This window comes from Ailuropoda melanoleuca, chromosome 1, assembly GCF_002007445.2.
Source record: "Ailuropoda melanoleuca isolate Jingjing chromosome 1, ASM200744v2, whole genome shotgun sequence".
NCBI classification, from domain to species: Eukaryota; Metazoa; Chordata; class Mammalia; order Carnivora; family Ursidae; genus Ailuropoda; species Ailuropoda melanoleuca.
Genome location: NC_048218.1, coordinates 154879313 through 154896054, shown reverse-complemented (window position 1 = coordinate 154896054; position 16742 = coordinate 154879313). Strand labels below are relative to the sequence as shown.

The following is a 16742-nucleotide window of genomic DNA, read 5'->3' as shown; positions in this document are numbered from 1 at the left end:
AAAATGCCTCCCCTTGTACTCTTTCCCTTCAACACAACACCTTCTGGAAGGTAGACGTGGAATAGTTGGGCTTCTACACAGTGGTTCTGGGTTAACACCAGAGCCACTGTTGGAGTAGGGGTCCTCTCGAGCCTTTTCCTAATTATCTAAAGCTGCTGTCACAGGTAGCAAACTTTCAGAACCATGTGTGCAATAGAAAATTCAACTCAACCTAGTTTAAACAGTAAGGGGACACCCAGAGGGACAATTATAGTGCCCCCAACCCCACAAAGCCTTTAGTTCACAAGTTCTCTGCTCTATCCTGTGCAGTGCTGGCGTCATCCTGAGAATGCTTCCTGTTGTGCTCATGGAATGGCCAACCAAGGCATTGAGGTCACATGTGTTTTAGTTCACACCCAACATAAGAGAGAGAAGCTTCCTGAATCCTTCTCAGTAGATCATGAAGAGCTTCTCTGGAACCCTCCAGAAATGTTTACATCTTTTTGGTCAAAATAGAGTCACATGCTCAAACTTGACTCCACTGCTAATAAGGGAGGCCAGTTAGCCTTTCACAATTGCAGTTTACCCACGAGCAGAGAATAATGTGATCGCCTTTCTCTCAAGTTATGTCGGTTATATCAAGGAAGTCAGAAACCAGAACAAACTCAGATTCAGGCTTTCTGGGAGGTAGTAGGAAGAACGCCTGCTAATCAGGTGGTCAGGAACATTCAGTATATTCTCAAACCAAATTCCTGAAGGGATAATGACTTGAAAGCCAAGAGACAGCAATAACCATGGCAGGTGAGATAAGCAGTCTGGTGTATTGTAATATACTTTTTGTTTTCTGTATGCTATGTTTTGATATCTTGGAAAATGTTTCTACCTGGGAAGAAGTTGCCCCTTCCAGTGCCAGCCAATTCTTAGAGATAGCAAAGTGTCCAGCCTGGAGCATGCCCTTGAGATGCAAACTAACCAAACCAAAGCCATAGTTCTTCTATCTGGCATATACCCCAGAAGAAGATATTCCTCTGCTTTAATCATCCCAGGACTGGGTACCAGGCAACTAGGGACCACCACTATAGCTACATAAAGCCCACCAAAATTATCAAACTAGGCAGTCCCTAAACTGTTGCCTCTGTCCTGCCTTGTCTTTCCCATGAAAACCCCAGTAAAGGCTCTGGTCCAGTGCTTTCCCCTCACTCCTGTCTTCCACTTCCTGAGCACACTGGTATCTTTCCTATGTGGCCCTGCCTGGCCTGGCATGCCTTCTGTTTTGGACTTAGGAGCATAATAATCTTTGTTTTCCTGAGACTCTCCTACGTCTCCTCTTGTGGCTGTACTTGGCTGACCATCCCATTAAAAAAATATAAAACACTGGGCTTTTCCAGAGTGAGAGTATGTGGCCAAGGCTGCAGGTATATTTATTGTTTATTTGCTTGGGCCTTGGTTAGTTCATTGCTCCAAGCTACTCTCTTTTTAATTTAATTTAATTTATTTATTTGAGAGAGAGAGAGAGGGAACTCATGAGCTGGGGGAGGAGCAGAGGGAGAGGGAGAAAAGAGACTTCCCACTGAGCAGGGAGCCTGATGTGGTGCTAGATCTTGGTACTCTGGGATCATGACCTGAGCCAAAGGCAGATGCTTAACCGACTAAGGCACCCGGGCACCATGCTCCAAGCTACTCTTAATGAATGAATGAAGTGCGGATGAAGCAGACTTTTTTTTTTTCACTCCTGGGTGCTAAAGGTAAAAGTACAGGTTTTTAAAAACATGTTTAATTGCTTTCCACTTCTAGCTTGTCAGCGAAGTAAATCAAACATGGATTTGTATTTAAGAATGATTTGGTTTAAAATCCAACTTCACCACTTAATTAACAATATGTCCTTGGTGGAGTTATTTTTTCCCTTTGAGGTTTGTGTTTTTATTCACTGAAAAGATCGCTATATTGCTTCCCACAAGTAGCAGTTAATCCAGATTGTGTGAGGTAGTGTGTATAAAACACCTGACTTAAAGTAGACAGTCTGTAAATGCAGCTGTCTCTCTCCTTCCTTCACAGGAAGGTACACAGCTCCAAGGAAATGTAAAGAATATCTAAAAGTCTATAGCTTTCCACAAAGAATGGTAAAGGAATAGATAAATAACATTTCTTTGTTACTAGATTATAAGTCATAGGACTTGTTTAGTTCCTAAACTATTAACGGAGTACTATTCAGTAAATAATCGTTTTTAGTTGATTGGTTTGATTCCTTTCTTTCTGTGACTCTATTGAAAATAAGGTAACCTGCTTAGTCTATGGCAAAAATTCAGCTTTTAATTCTAAATTCCTTATACAGTAATAGTAAAGATGTTTGAAGACTTAAAATAATATGATAAACATGTTAATTTGGTTTACTTTTTTCATATTCTCATACTATTTTTGAGGGCTGAACTACACTGTAACTATATTGGTTGGAAAAAGTTAGGGTGCGTGGTGGTGTCTTATGACATTTAAGATGGATTTTTAACAGAAAGTCTTTTTAACATAATATCTCTGTGCCCATTGCCTCTTCCCAGATTCTTCAGCTCACTCACTGCGGACCCAATCTCCTGGTGACCACAACAACCTCTGGGTGTAAATTCAGCTGTCAGCAGTGTTTTCACAACCATTTTGTAAAATTAGAGCATTGTCCAAAAAATAAATTAAATTCAGGAGAAATGGGAAAACCAAAACTTGACATGATCCATCCAGGTAAAAGCTAAATCTCCTATGCCTTTCCAAATCATTCCTTCTCCTTCTTGTGCAGAGCAAAAGCCAGTCATGCCAGAAATCCCACACTTCCCTCTGGTACTACCTACTTGCTTTCGTTATCAGGGCAAAAAGGAAACGTTCCCATTTTTTTAGGCACTCAAAACTCTGACACTAGCTTTGACCTTCTGCCAGTATAAATGTATTGCTTTAAGATAGTAGCTATTTCACAAAATAATTAATTGGAAATCCGAGGCCAGATGACATTAGTGCCAGAGATTCCAAATAACTGAACCTAGTTGTAGGTCAACCACTGACCATGACAGGGAGGAGGAAAAGGAAAAAGAAAACAAACAAAAAAGCAGGTCCAAAGAGTAAAGACAACACTTTTTATTAGACAGTTCCTCATCTTTTAGAATCCTGTATAATGTCTAATGATTTCACTTTTCATGCCTTAGTCTGCCCTAGCAGCACCAACTATGCTTTTCTTGGCATCCTTTACAAACTATTCTAATCTCAGCAAAAGTTTCCTAGTGGAATTCTGTCTAGCACCCAGTTACACTTAGTGGAGCCAAAGTTCTCAATTCCTCAATCACTTACACCAGCCAGGGGCTCCTCTGACTGGCACACATGTTTTTCCCACCAGAGCCATGATTCTCTACTGATTTGTGCTGATTCTACACACACTTCTGGTTGCAAGTTTATATTTGGATCCAACCAGTGAGATCTGTTCAGACTCCAGGGCCCATTAAACTTCATCATCTTGAAGTTCACTGGCATGGTTATTATTTTTAAGAACACTTTAAGTATGAAGCACACATTCCACATTTGCTAAGTATAACTTTCATCACCAAGAGAATTTCCATATTCAAAATATGAGCTTAGATTTGATCCATGCTTTATGAAAGGAATTCTTCTAAAGAAAGTCTTGAATTCAGTTGAGCAAACACACTTTAATTTGTATTTTCTCAGAGGATTAATTATTTCCAAAAAGGAGAAACATAAAAATGAGAAATTGAAAGATATATTTATAGAGGTAACTTCATTTACTTTTTTTTTTTTAAGTAGGCTCCACACCCAGTGTGGAGCCCAGTGTGGGGCTTGAACTCACAACCCTGAGATCAAGACCTGAGCTGAGATAGAGACCTGAGCTGTGATCAAGACTAGAGCTGAGATCAAGAGTCAGACACTTAACCAACTGAGCCACCCAGGTGTCCCTGTAGAGGTAACTTTAAAAACAAATACCATCTCTTGTTCCTGGCCTCACACAAATTCTAGCTGATGCTCTGTAGAAGTGAGGCCACCATAACAATGCTTTTCATAAAGACTACTATTGTTACCTTTTTTGTTTTTAACATATTAAGAGGAATCAAGTGAATAAATGCAACTAGCAGTGTTTACATTTGAGGCATTACCTTCTTGGGGATTCGTGAATTTTGAGAACCCTGATACTGCTTTCATCACAGATATGAATCTTATGTTTACACCTTCAAAGTTGACGAGAACAAGTATCCTGCAAAAGCACTTCCGAATAGTAAGCATTTGATGGAATTGATTAATATTAACCCGAAGAAAAACAAAACTTTTTATTCATTTTTTATATGCAATTCACCCAATAGTGCTGAAGTGATCAAAAAATGAGTAGGATGAGAAATTGCAAAGTAATTTCTTAAATATGATTTATTTTGATTATGATGAGTTTTTTTTCCTTTTAGATAATCGGTTCCAGATGTATCTCCACTGCCAGATCTATATTCAAAGGTCTGAAAAATGTTATAAGTAAAGTGTAATGGGAGTAAAGGAAAGTTTGCTTGTAGCAACAGCAGCAGCAACAGCAACAATGAAGTACGGTAAGTAAAGGGCTGAAATCTGTCTCTTGGGTGGTAGCAATGCAAAGACCTTGATTAGTAGATAGATAGATAAACATTTAAGATTAAACCACATTAGCCTATTTTAAAATTTCTTAGTACTTTGAATTATTATTATTTAGTTGGGTCCTCTAGAAGGGTCCCTAAGAAAGACCCAAGAAGTAATGGTTTAACTCAGACCAAGCACACATCAGGGCTCTGATGTGCTGATTTGTGTTTGTTGAGAAGCATTCTTAACATCTTAATGCACTCTTTATTCTTAAAAGAATATTTGGTGTATTGCAGGAAATCTTCAGATAAATCTAATATTGTGTAGGTAGGTAGATAGGTAGATAGATTGGTAGGTAGATAGATACAGTTTGAGAGAATTTCATTTTCATTCTCCCTGTATTCTTGGCAGTACTTCCAAAGGACTGTAAATAGAAGCAATGTAGACAAGTCAGGAACATTTTTTTTTAATCTACAAAGTCAAAAGACCCCACCCCCCCCTCCCCGCGAAACCACTAAGGATGACGCCTATACTATTTCAATGTATTTTATAGTCAGTTAAATGGACAAAGGGTCCTGATGTGTTGCTGAATTTCTCTAGGGTCTTTTAAATAGTATTCCAGTAGATTCCGAAAGAAAGAAATATCTGGGGCATATGGATTAGGGTCTTTTATTCTCACCAATTTTAAGAAGTGACTATCTTACAGTACTACTGAAATAAAAAAAACTACCTAGGAAAAGCCAGATGAATGTTAGTTCTAAATGTATTGAGGGAAAAAAAAAAGAAAACTTCACCAAGATTGTTACACCATGCTACAAAGCTGTTTCTACATAGGCAAAGAGATTCTTATTCTTATTCTTCACCAAGATGAATAATTTGATGCCAGAGCTACCACTGTTTTTTCAATCTGAAAACTCTTAGTAACAATTCAGATATTCTATTTTGAGCTGAAAATCACTTTACCAGCTAGTATGGTTCTGTGCCATCTAATAATATATTCATAGTGAGGAGATATTATAGATCATGTAATGCATTTGTAATTGTTATACACCCTTTATATGATCTAGTTATCATTTCTAGATTCTAATCTAATTATTACAAAATAAATTATATGTCAGCAAAGGGTCACATTAGATATAACTTCCTTTAATGTTGTAAGATATGTTTTTCATATGTTAAACCAACTTGGATCATTTATACTTCACCCAGAATTATTGAAATTTTTGCCAGGTAGAAATCTAATTGAAAAAAGGAATTTTTAGTGAGTTCCTATGTTTTAACGATTTCAAAATTAATCCTGGATATAGTCAGTGAAAAGTCACACATCCAAAACTGTAGCACACCATGTCTGGGACAGTGGAGAGCAGCAAGCACTGTGGTTAAAATTAGTAACAAAATAAACACATATCCTGATTGGTCGATCAGATAAATAGTCCAAAGGAATCCTTTTATCCTAGGTAAAGAGAGGGGTTGGCTCTGGATGGAAACACCTGCGTTGTTAAAGATAATACTTAGAAACATATGTCAAAGAATTCATTGCATAAAGCATGGCTGGAGACAATCCCTTTTATTAAAACTAGTATGCCAATAGTTTTGTGACTTACAGTTCTTTTATCACCTTATAGTAGTCTTCCTATTGATCAATTGCCCATTCAAATATTATCCTCCCCCTTCACTCCCCCCACCAGAGAGGCAACTTCATTTCTCTTGGAAGCAGCTTCATTTCCTGTTCTGTGGCTGGGGGTCCTGAAGCACAGAGCTTCTTATGCTTCCATCAAAAGATGTCATTAATTCTGGGGTACTTGACAACCATGTTCTCTTTCAAAGACACCGAGGACGCAGAGGGAGATTACCGGCCCCCTCCCTGCTGGTGCAAGATTTTTCTGTTTCATCTCTGGATAAAAGTTTCTGCAGAATAAATTTATTATGAATCATGCCAACTTTTCCTTTCTGAAAGTGGTAGGGTTAGGTGCAAAGAGCATGGGTATCAGAATCAGACATAAGACAATCAAATTAAAGTGCTGATATTATTTCTCTGAGAAAGAAAATCCCAATTTTAAGGAGACATCATGGATAAGGAAAATAGAATGGCTTCTGGTTCCATAAGGACCTGGGCATTTTTACCACTTAGGTGACTTTGAGCACGTTGATTTAGTTCTCCGGAACTATTTCTTCATTCGCTAATGCAAACAGCATCTATTAAGCCTGGTAGTTACTAAATTAAATGCTATACTGTATAGTGCTTCCGACAGTATCTGGAGTACTGCCAGAAAGTATGCATTTAACAAATGGTTGTTTTCTCTACAGTGTCCCACTCTTCGTATAACTACTTACATAGCAGTAAATTGCCAATTAGAATAATTATGCAGTGTAGTGTCATGGCCAGTGTGACAATATGTTTTAAAAGTTCTTCCTTTCATCTCTCCTTCCATCCCTTTTACATGCTAGAAGGTAGAATGGAAGCAGTGGCATAAGTATTGGAAGACACAACGTTAGTAGGAAAGTTCAGGGGGTAAAAAAGATGTCAAAGAGGGGCACCTGGCTGCCTCGACTGGTAGAGCATATGACTCTTGATTTTGGGGTCATGAGTTCAAGTCCCATGTTGGGTGTAGAGATTGCTTAATACAAAAATATTTTTTAAAAGCCCTAAAGATTCCTGTGGATGAGATCAGGAAGGCTGAAATAGGGGCTAGGCCAGTGGAAAGTGTAGGACTGGACAGATGGAGATGGAAGGAAAATGAGATGTAAATCAGATCATACTGTTCTTCTCCGTGCAACATGTCAATGGCTTCTTTACATTGGACAAAAGGTCAAACTTTATTTCATGCAGATCAGATCTCACCTGCTTGTCTGACCTCTTTTCATGTCATTCTTCTCTGATTCTTCAACTAAGCCAGCTATACTGGCCGGCTTTCCGTCTCCCATACCTGCCAGCCTCATTCCTACCTCAGAAATTATGTAGTGTCTGCATTCTGGGGGTGGGGGTTTGGAACTATTATTCTCTATCTTGATTGAATGGGTTGCTACACAGGTATGTGTACTTGTGAAAATTGATCCAACTCTACACTTAATTTTAGTGCATTCTGTTGTATGTAAAATATACCTCAACAAAGTTGATTTAAAGAAAAAAGAACCTGGGGCGCCTGGGTGGCACAGCGGTTAAGCATCTGCCTTTGGCTCAGGGCGTGATCCCGGCGTTATGGGATCGAGCCCCATATCAGGCTCTTCTGCTGTGAGCCTGCTTCTTCCTCTCCCACTCCCCCTGCTTGTGTTCCCTCTCTCGCTGGCTGTCTCTATCTCTGTTGAATAAATAAATAAAATTTAAAAAAAAATAAAGAAAAAAGAACCTGTGTTCAGTTACAGAAGTCAACAATACAGTAGAATTATCTCAAAATATTTGTTTAAAGAAGAATTTTGCAGGCATTTATATCAGTTCTTTAAGGTGAATTGGTAAAATTCAACTTTCTTGGTATTTAGAAGCTGGTTTTCCCAGACTTCAAACATAAATAAATGAATGTGGGTTACAGTCTAAAGGAAGTGGAATTTGGCGAGGAGCAGATAGCATGAACTAAAACTGGGTGGTGGCCTGAAAATTCAATGGGGAGCTATCACAGACTTCATCTACGATTTCCATCCAGGAACAGATCCAGACAGCTGGAGACTGTGTAGGGGGCCTTTAAAATACAGTTACAAAACTCTATTTTCTTAAAAACTTGATTTGAGTTAAATTTCTTAGGTTAGATTCCAGTTCATCACAGCAAAACAAAACAAAAGGAAAAAAACCTTGGCTTTGCTCTTGTGATTTGGGGAGGTATACTTGAGACAATTTCCAGGATACTACCAAAGGAAACCTCTTACAACCCACTTTGTGTACAAATAAAAGATATCCTAAAGGAAATAAGGTAAGATGTGACAAGAAAAGTATATACTACTGAGAAGAAACCGAATTGTAAGAAAAATGAAATTACCAGGGATGTTTTTTTTTTCTTCTGTTGTGGCCTTGATGAAAAGGAAAGGGAAGAATTTGTGCAGTTTGTTCACTACCCCCCAGGTTTTTAGAATTATGTAAGGATAATAGTATTTCCCCACCCGTCCCCTGAGGAGCTTTTAAGACTAGCATCTGTGAGGTGCATTTCCTAGATAAATGCAAACTGCCCTTTGACTCTCTTCAAGATAAGAAAACACTGACCCTTTCAACCAAGTTATTTATGACATTCACATAATGTGAAACAGGGCTTAGACCTGATGGGAACGCCCAGAAGTGCACGGACTGAAGGCAGTTAAGATTCCCCTCCGCTACTATCCAGGAGAGACCGCCACACAAGTCGAACAAGGCCCAAGGCTCATTAAGAAATTTGATGAATTTAATACAATTCAAATTAAAGAAAATCTCAGGGGAACATGTTTAGAAAAGAAAACCAGATGGGGCTCCAGTGCAGAGCATCTAGGGAGCAAGTGTGGGATGCCCTATAATCCTGGGGATTCTGGAAACATGAGAAAATGTGATTTATCTTCTTGGCAAATTAACATGCAGAATGTGTTGGTGGCATAATACTGAGTTTCAGATTTCATAATGAAATTTTCCAGATTGTGAAGGAAAAAAAACCCACTGGATGCTGGAAGAAGTCATCTCCCCTTCCTATTAGACTTGCCAGAGTAAAGGGGAATCAAATAAAAGGAAAGAGAAATGCACCCAGTATATCAACACTGGTTATCAAGTGGGAAATGTCAGGATGTGTACCACCAAGAAAATAAGAACAGATCTGAATGTGTCAACTTGTCCAGTTGCTGTCCTTTCCTTTTCTTAGTATGGAATAGTAATGTTAACTGATGCCCTTGTGCCCTGGACAGGAGGGTGGGGAGCTGGGATTCTTTCAACAAAGAATGTATAAAAGAAAACAACAACCCTGTTTACATTAAAAAAAAAAACAACTTAAAGTTTAAATATAAACCTAGAAGTAATCATTCTGCAGTAGTCAGATTTAGTCATGGCAGCATTACCATTTGTGAAATGAACTCCCACTGGACTTTAGGACAGGTGAGGTCCAGTGTTTCTTTCTAGTCAGACAAGGGCTGCTAACTTAGAGAAAATTATAGAAGGTTTTTGGTTTATTTTATTTTGTTTTGCAATGTCACATAAAAACATTCTTCAAATATACCATTGATCATTTGTATTACTAATACCTTATTCTGAAAATTTTAGCAAAACTCAAAACCAAGACAAGTATTACGAAATAAAAAGAGAAGTGTTCTGAATTTTCAATGTGCTCCCTTTGACAGAAAATACAAAAATAGCTAAAAATTGAGGTCACCTGAAATTCTTTTTTTTAAAGATTTATTTATTTTAGAGAGAGAGAGGGAGGCAGGGAAGAGCTGAGGGAGGGAAGAGAGAATCTCAAGCAGACACCCCGCTGAGCGCAGAGCCCCAATGTGGAGTTTGATCTCGACACTGAGAACATGACTGAGCTGAAATCAAAAGTCAGACACTTAACTGACTGCACCACCCAGGTGCCCCTAAAGTCACCTGAAATTCTAACACTCAAAGTCATATAAAAAGAAAGCTATCACAGAGTAAGGCCATACTCCACATCAAATTGTGCAATGTGTTTTTCCGTCATTGTATGTAATGAATAAGTTTTCATGTCAAAATATGCAGACTGAAATAACAATTTTTAATGTCTGCTTAGTGCATCATCTAAATACACATAATTGAATCACTGAATACGCCATCTTAGTACATTTATGTTGTTTCCAATTTTTTCTGTGCTTAAAAACAATACTAGGGTGAATATATGCAATGACTGGAACAATTAGTACGTACTTTAATTATATTTCTAGGATTCTGGAAAAAAAACAAAATTACAGAATTAAGAGTAGACCCAACAGTTTTAATTTCATGGTATATAATATGTAATGTATCAGAATGCCATTCTGTCTCATAGTTCCTTATCCTCACTTATTGGCATAAACCAGTAATGGAAATAGGAATCATTTAGAGAGCAATTAGAGCACAGGAAGCCTGGAGTCACCTATAACAATCTCAGTAGAAACCTAAGAAAAAATGCATGTCACATAAAAAAACAGTAACTCAACTATAGCTCATGGGTAAGTTAAATGAGAAATTGGGGATGAACAGCAATCTTTGAAGGAAAAATAAGATCATCTTTAAAGGAAAACAAAGGATGCACAAAGTATGGCAGGTCCACATCTAAAAACAAAGTTGTACTAAGTAAAGATTATGTTCTATATTGAATTAAAAGACTAGATCTAAATAAGTCATCAGGGACCCCGGTGAAAACTTTTGGCTACAATGTGCAAACTGTCATACTAAGCTGACTTGTGGTAGCAAAGACTAATGGTTTCCAGTGCACCGTGTCCATTGGGAGGAAACTGGAAGCAAATCTGGGAACTTCAGAGTGGTGATTCGTATCCCCACGTTTGTCAGGATGGCAGCACCTGGAAAAAATGATAGAATCTCAGATTCCTAGAAAAATATACCTTTGGGGGAGATAGGAAACGTGGCTTCTACAAGGGGAAAATAATGCTCCACTAATTAATTCAATCACAATTGTATGTTCCTATGGATTAAACCTCCACAGTAATACATCCTGTCCCCTCCTTTCCTTATTGTTGCTGCTGATGGCTTAGAGCATTGAACTAGATTTTTCAGATAACCTGCAAACTGTACCTTCCCTAGGACTTCCTTTATTCCGTCAGAGTAATGTCTCTGGGACATATCTTATTTTTCCTTTCGCCTGCTTGCAAATGTTCAAGTACTTGGACTATTGGATAAAATATTTCGAAGGCCTCTGCAATGGGGTCTCTTCTGGTCGTATCATACTCCACGGCTCCTTCCTAGAAATGCCGGACAGCCTGCACTGGGGTGCTGGTGTGTGCCTCTGTGCCTTCTCATTTGCTAGTCCCTTTCTTTACAGAATGCACTTCCTGCCTTTTGAACACCAAGTGGATTTTCTTTGAAGGCTCTTCTGAAGTGTCTACCTCAATTAAACCTTCATGGGCCTCCCTCCAAGGTAGAGTTAGAGATTTGTCCCTCTTTCCTCTCATTTGAGCACTTAGCCAGTTGTCGAGGTCAAGCTTCTTGAGCACTAAATGGGCTTTTCTTCTATGTGACCTTACGGTTTCTTACGGTGCCTGACACTTAGCAGTTTTGCCACAAAGATTATTGAATACATGAGTCTCTTAGATTTCTCAGAGGCGATATTGACAAAATAGGATGTAATTCTGTTTCTACTTTCAGAAAGACTTGACAAGTGTGCATCCTATAGGTGGTCAAAGAATTTAAAAAAATTGGTTTCCTTGTTATTATGGAAAATGTTTTGTCTTAAGTATGGAAATGGCTTAATGACAGGAAGCAATGTGTAGGAATAAATGATCATTTCTCTACTTAGAAGAGTGTTAGTGTCAAGATTCCCTAGGGACTGATGCTGGAACATAGTCCTAACCAACATGTTAAATATATTACCTAGAAAAAAAGAGAGAATCCGTTAAGTTTTATTTTTTGTAATTGCCAGGGTCTTCTGCCTGATGAAATACTGAGTTGACAAGTATAACATACAAGGATATAATGAAAGCAGTGAAAATAAAAAAATAATAACACTTTTTTGTAGGAAAATCAAGAAAATAGAGTTAAGGACAAATCCATTCATCCAGTTTATTTTGAGTACCTATTCTATATAAAGGCTACAGAACTGAACAAGATTGAGCCATTGTACTTACTTTGATATGTGAATACAAACAGTAATCAAAATGAAATGTATTAAGCTTTAAATCAACAAAGTTATACATAGATACTTAGAAGAGTAAGAGATAATTTTAAGTTGGAGGAATTGGGAGCTTCATGAAAAACATGTTACTTGAGCAACTATGATATCTAGATATGATTTTTAAAGTTAGAGATTAACAAGGAAGGTGATTCAAAATGAAGAATAAATGAGAAAGAAGGATCAAATATGACTTCGTAAGTGCAATTGGGGATGATTGAAAGGAGATAATTGACAACGAAAAGAGGATATGCAGAAAGTTGATTTGAAGACAAAAAAGGGATAAGATGAGTTAGGTTGCAAGGAAGATAAATTTATAAGGTACTACAGTATGAATTATAAATTATAGCCTAAGGAAAAGATCATAGTGTCTGGAGAACATTTCAGAATATTGCTGCAGTCGCAGCAGCAACAAAAAAACCATGCAATTATGCATTCTAAATTTTATTGGAAATAAAAAATTTTATTGGCAATAAAGCATTTTATTAGAAATAAAGCATTCAGTGGGATTTAACTGTCATATAAAGCAATGGTGTTACTATACTCAGATAAGTCTTACATTTTCAGCCCTTCATGTTGATAAATTCTTTCATGCTCACAGCCTCACATCAGGTGAAAAGAATCAGGAGCTGTCATTCTTATTTTAAAAGTGGAAGAGCATAGCTGTAAGTAGTTTAGGTAACTTTGTTCAAGTTTGCATAACCAGTAAGAAATAGGCAAATCCAGGGATAGAACCTGGATTTCCCATGTGCAAATTCAATATTCTCTCACCTGTTCTACTTAGCACTCAAGGGAGATGGAGGTAGAAAGAACTAGAAAAGGTCCTAATGCACATCACTAAAATAATCAAGGGAATGTAAGAGGTTCTTTAGAAGGAAAAAACTTACAAAGTATGTATATTAGAAATCTCACTTGGAAAGCAACAAGTTTTGTTAGTAATTTTATCAATGTTACAAATAAAGTGAAGATGGCTTAGGTTATAAAATTCAAATAACTAGAGCTGGATGATTCTCTAGCCCACATCTTACAAACACCCTGCCTTGTGGCCACATCTGTCCTCTAAAGATGTTTTGCATGACCTTCGAGGTGTATTTTAATAAAACATTGTAAACAGTTGTCGCAATTTTGAAATTAGGAGATTGTATAGCAAGATCCCTATTTACAGCTTCTTCTGAAAATCACAGGCTCTGGAAAAAGTGGGCTCTGGCCCAATACAATGTCAGCCAGACTGGATAGGGGCTTCACCCTTTAAACGGAGAATTTGTTCACTGCTTCAACACACTATCCCCTGCTGTATACTACTAGGGTACACTATTCTCCAGTGGATCACACCCAGTCTGCTTCACACCTTCATATTACTTGGTAAGCATTTGAGTGTTGGCCACTGTTCCTGCCTCTAAGCAGAAATATTTGAGGTGCCATTTGATGCTAATGGCAGGCAAGTCAGTTACACCCACCTTCCAACAAATTCTTTTGAGTATGTTGACAGAGAATGAACTTCGGGACTTCAGAAGACACATTCTACCCATAAAAATAGACTTCTTGTTAATGGCAGAGCTCCAGGGGGAAGATTGAAATAATCCTGCTTCTAAAGCACATGACCTTGGTTCTTTCTGAAGACAAGTTTTTTTCTTCCTTGGATTCCATGACATTCAGATTCATTCATTTATTCAATAAATATTTACTAAGTTCTCACTACGTGTCCGGTACTGTGATAGTTGCTGAGACAAAAATCAATGAATAAAGTGATCTAAAATCCTTGCCCTTTTGGACCTTACATATTGTAAGTGTAGGTAGAAAATCAACAATATAAATGAGTAAATATATAGCAGGTTGGGAAAGGGGTATTGGGAATGTGCAGGGGATTGTAATTGTCTCAAGGGAGGTGAAGGAAGGCCTCACTGAGAAAGTGACATTTGAATAACAGTTGGGGGGAAGAAAAAGAAAAACTTGAAGTATCTGAGGGAAGAGTATTTCAAGAAAAGATGCTTCCAAATCACTCCTGTAAGTTGCCTTTGTGCTTATTAGTTCAAATTGTTTCCTGCTACTTGCAACAAGAGACTTAACCATTTCGACCCATGAGTAAGGCATGTCTGACAATTCCAATATTATTCAGTGTTTTAAAGTGTATTTTAATATGTCAGGGCAAGGGCTTCATGGACTACTATAGGATTTAGGCTTAATATTTGAAATTATTTTAATTGTTTTTGTTTACACTGAATGCAAGATTTTCTTTTGTCTTCAAAAAAAGTACACAAGGAGCTGTGCCATCAGAAACAAAGTATTATAACCAGAATAATGTAAAATTAATTTGGATTTTTTCTTAAAGTGAGGCAGGGGGGAAATATTTTCACATTTATTTCTTATTTTGGGGATTCTTCCCAGGCTCCAAGATTAATTACCATTAAAAAGGGGGGTGAAGAAACTATTATTTATTTTGCATTGAGCCCAGGCCAGACAGTTTAACATTTATCTTGCCTTACGAAAAATCTCTGCACAAATGAGAAGATTGAAACTCAGGCTAAATAATCTATGCAAATATATACAGCTAAGGTAGAAAGTAAGCCAGGATTCCCCCTCTACTCGTTTTAAAGTTGGGTTTCTGTATTATAAAAAAATCAGAAGGTTATTCTAGGCCATAATGTGATCATAACCGTCTAACCACAATGGCACCTGCCTAAGGTGGCCCTTTAATATAATTAGTAAGGATGAAATTCAAACCATATTTTGGCAGCATTATGTGATGCTGATAGAAATACAGGAAGGGAAGATTCATAAATGAATTGCTAGTGAAAACAGTGGCTATTACTGACCAATGTCTTCCTTCAGATTTACCTATGTACCATAGGACATCACTCCTCTCTTCCAAAAGAGTTCTGGAAGAATCCCCCAAGCAGCAGTTCCTCTATGTAGGAAACTAAAGGAAGGAAGGAAGGAAGGAAGGAAGGAAGGAAGGAAGGAAGGAAGGAAAGAAGGAAAGAAGGAAGGAAGGGGAAAGAGAAAGAGTGAAAGAAAGAAAGAGAAAGAAAGAAAAAAGAAAAGAAAAGGAAAGGAAAGAAAAAAACTGAGTTCCCAATGGGTTCCATTGTGCTCAGGATACAGCAACCAAACACTGCTCTCTGCAAAAGAAATGTCAGGCCACGGTGCTTGGAGGACCGTACAACACACTCACATAACTGTGCTGATGAGGTGTCACCTATTTCCATCCAAAAGTTGTTGTAATATGATAACACCTTTGGGATAAGGCACTTTTCTGTCTATGAAATTATTGAATGCAGGCCTTATTCACCTCTCCACAGTAGGCTTGGATGCTCAAAATCTGACTTTAGGCTCTGCAGAAATGAGAGGAGGCATCTAGCATATGAAAACCTTCCATCTGGAAAACTCCTTAATGGGAAATAGATGAACTAGATGATCCAATGAGGTCTTCCACATCTTTAATTTCCATGATTCTGCCTAAGAAGTTTTTTGGAAGTTTTCTAACTGAAGGCAGATTCCACTGCTTTCTGAAAATGGGGGTTGGGGAGGCAACTGGCATTGACACAAGGAAAGCAACTGTCCTTGATTGCTCGAGAAAGATGGAAAGCCCAGGGCACAGACAGTGGGGATAATGGATCGCCCACCACCTTATCTTGCTGAAATAGCAGAAGAGGGGAATGGATGGACCAGGCTGCCAATTTGTGGATTCTTCTGGCAATGGAACGGTCACTAAAATTATCCTCCCGGTAATTATCTGTCAAGAAACAGACTCACTTTCCTCTTTGGGGCCCTTGGCCTGTTTTCACATAAAATAAGAGATTAAGTAAATCCTTTTTGGTTCTCAGTCACTTCTGTAACTTCAGTTTCTACTCTGCCTTGATAACAACTGTCCATGTCCTTAAGAGAGAGAAATAACAACTGGCTGTAGAAGATCTCAATGTGGGGAAACCAGAAAAGGATTGCTAATGTTTGGGGAATAATGCACCTCACTGGAATAAAGGACATATAGGGAATGATCTGTATCATTTCTGAAACGTTGCTTAAAATATTAAATGAGAATTTGGCCTTTTCAACTATATTTGAATTTAGGAATTTAAACATCAACTTCTGCTACTTGGTCTTCATAGGTGCCAGCATTACTGAATCTTCCTGAAATGACAATGATAGAACCAGTATTTCAAACCAGATTTGTCTTTCCCAGAATCAACCAGCACGCTGTGCCATTTAGAATTAGAAATTAGAGCCTCTCCGTTTTCTTTGCTTAGTGAACTGGTTGTGGAATGAGTGAGGCAATTTTCTATTTGAAATTAATCATATTTTCTATTAGCTTTTATCTCTAGGATTTTTTAATACTTCCGGAGATTTGCCAAAAGTCTCTGAGTGCTCACTACATTTTAGCAATCATTTATGACCTGGACATAC

The 16742-nt window shown here is 37.9% G+C and overlaps 1 long non-coding RNA gene across 1 annotated transcript in view; it reads left to right on the top strand.

Annotated features, from left to right (window-relative positions):
* The window catches only part of LOC117803810, a 31532-nt gene that overhangs the window by 11100 nt on the left and 3690 nt on the right, over window positions 1-16742 (top strand). The window contains exons 2-3 of the long non-coding RNA XR_004627899.1: window positions 2532-2706; window positions 4419-4553. This is a non-coding gene — a long non-coding RNA (uncharacterized LOC117803810). The remainder of the gene's footprint in view (window positions 1-2531; window positions 2707-4418; window positions 4554-16742) is intronic.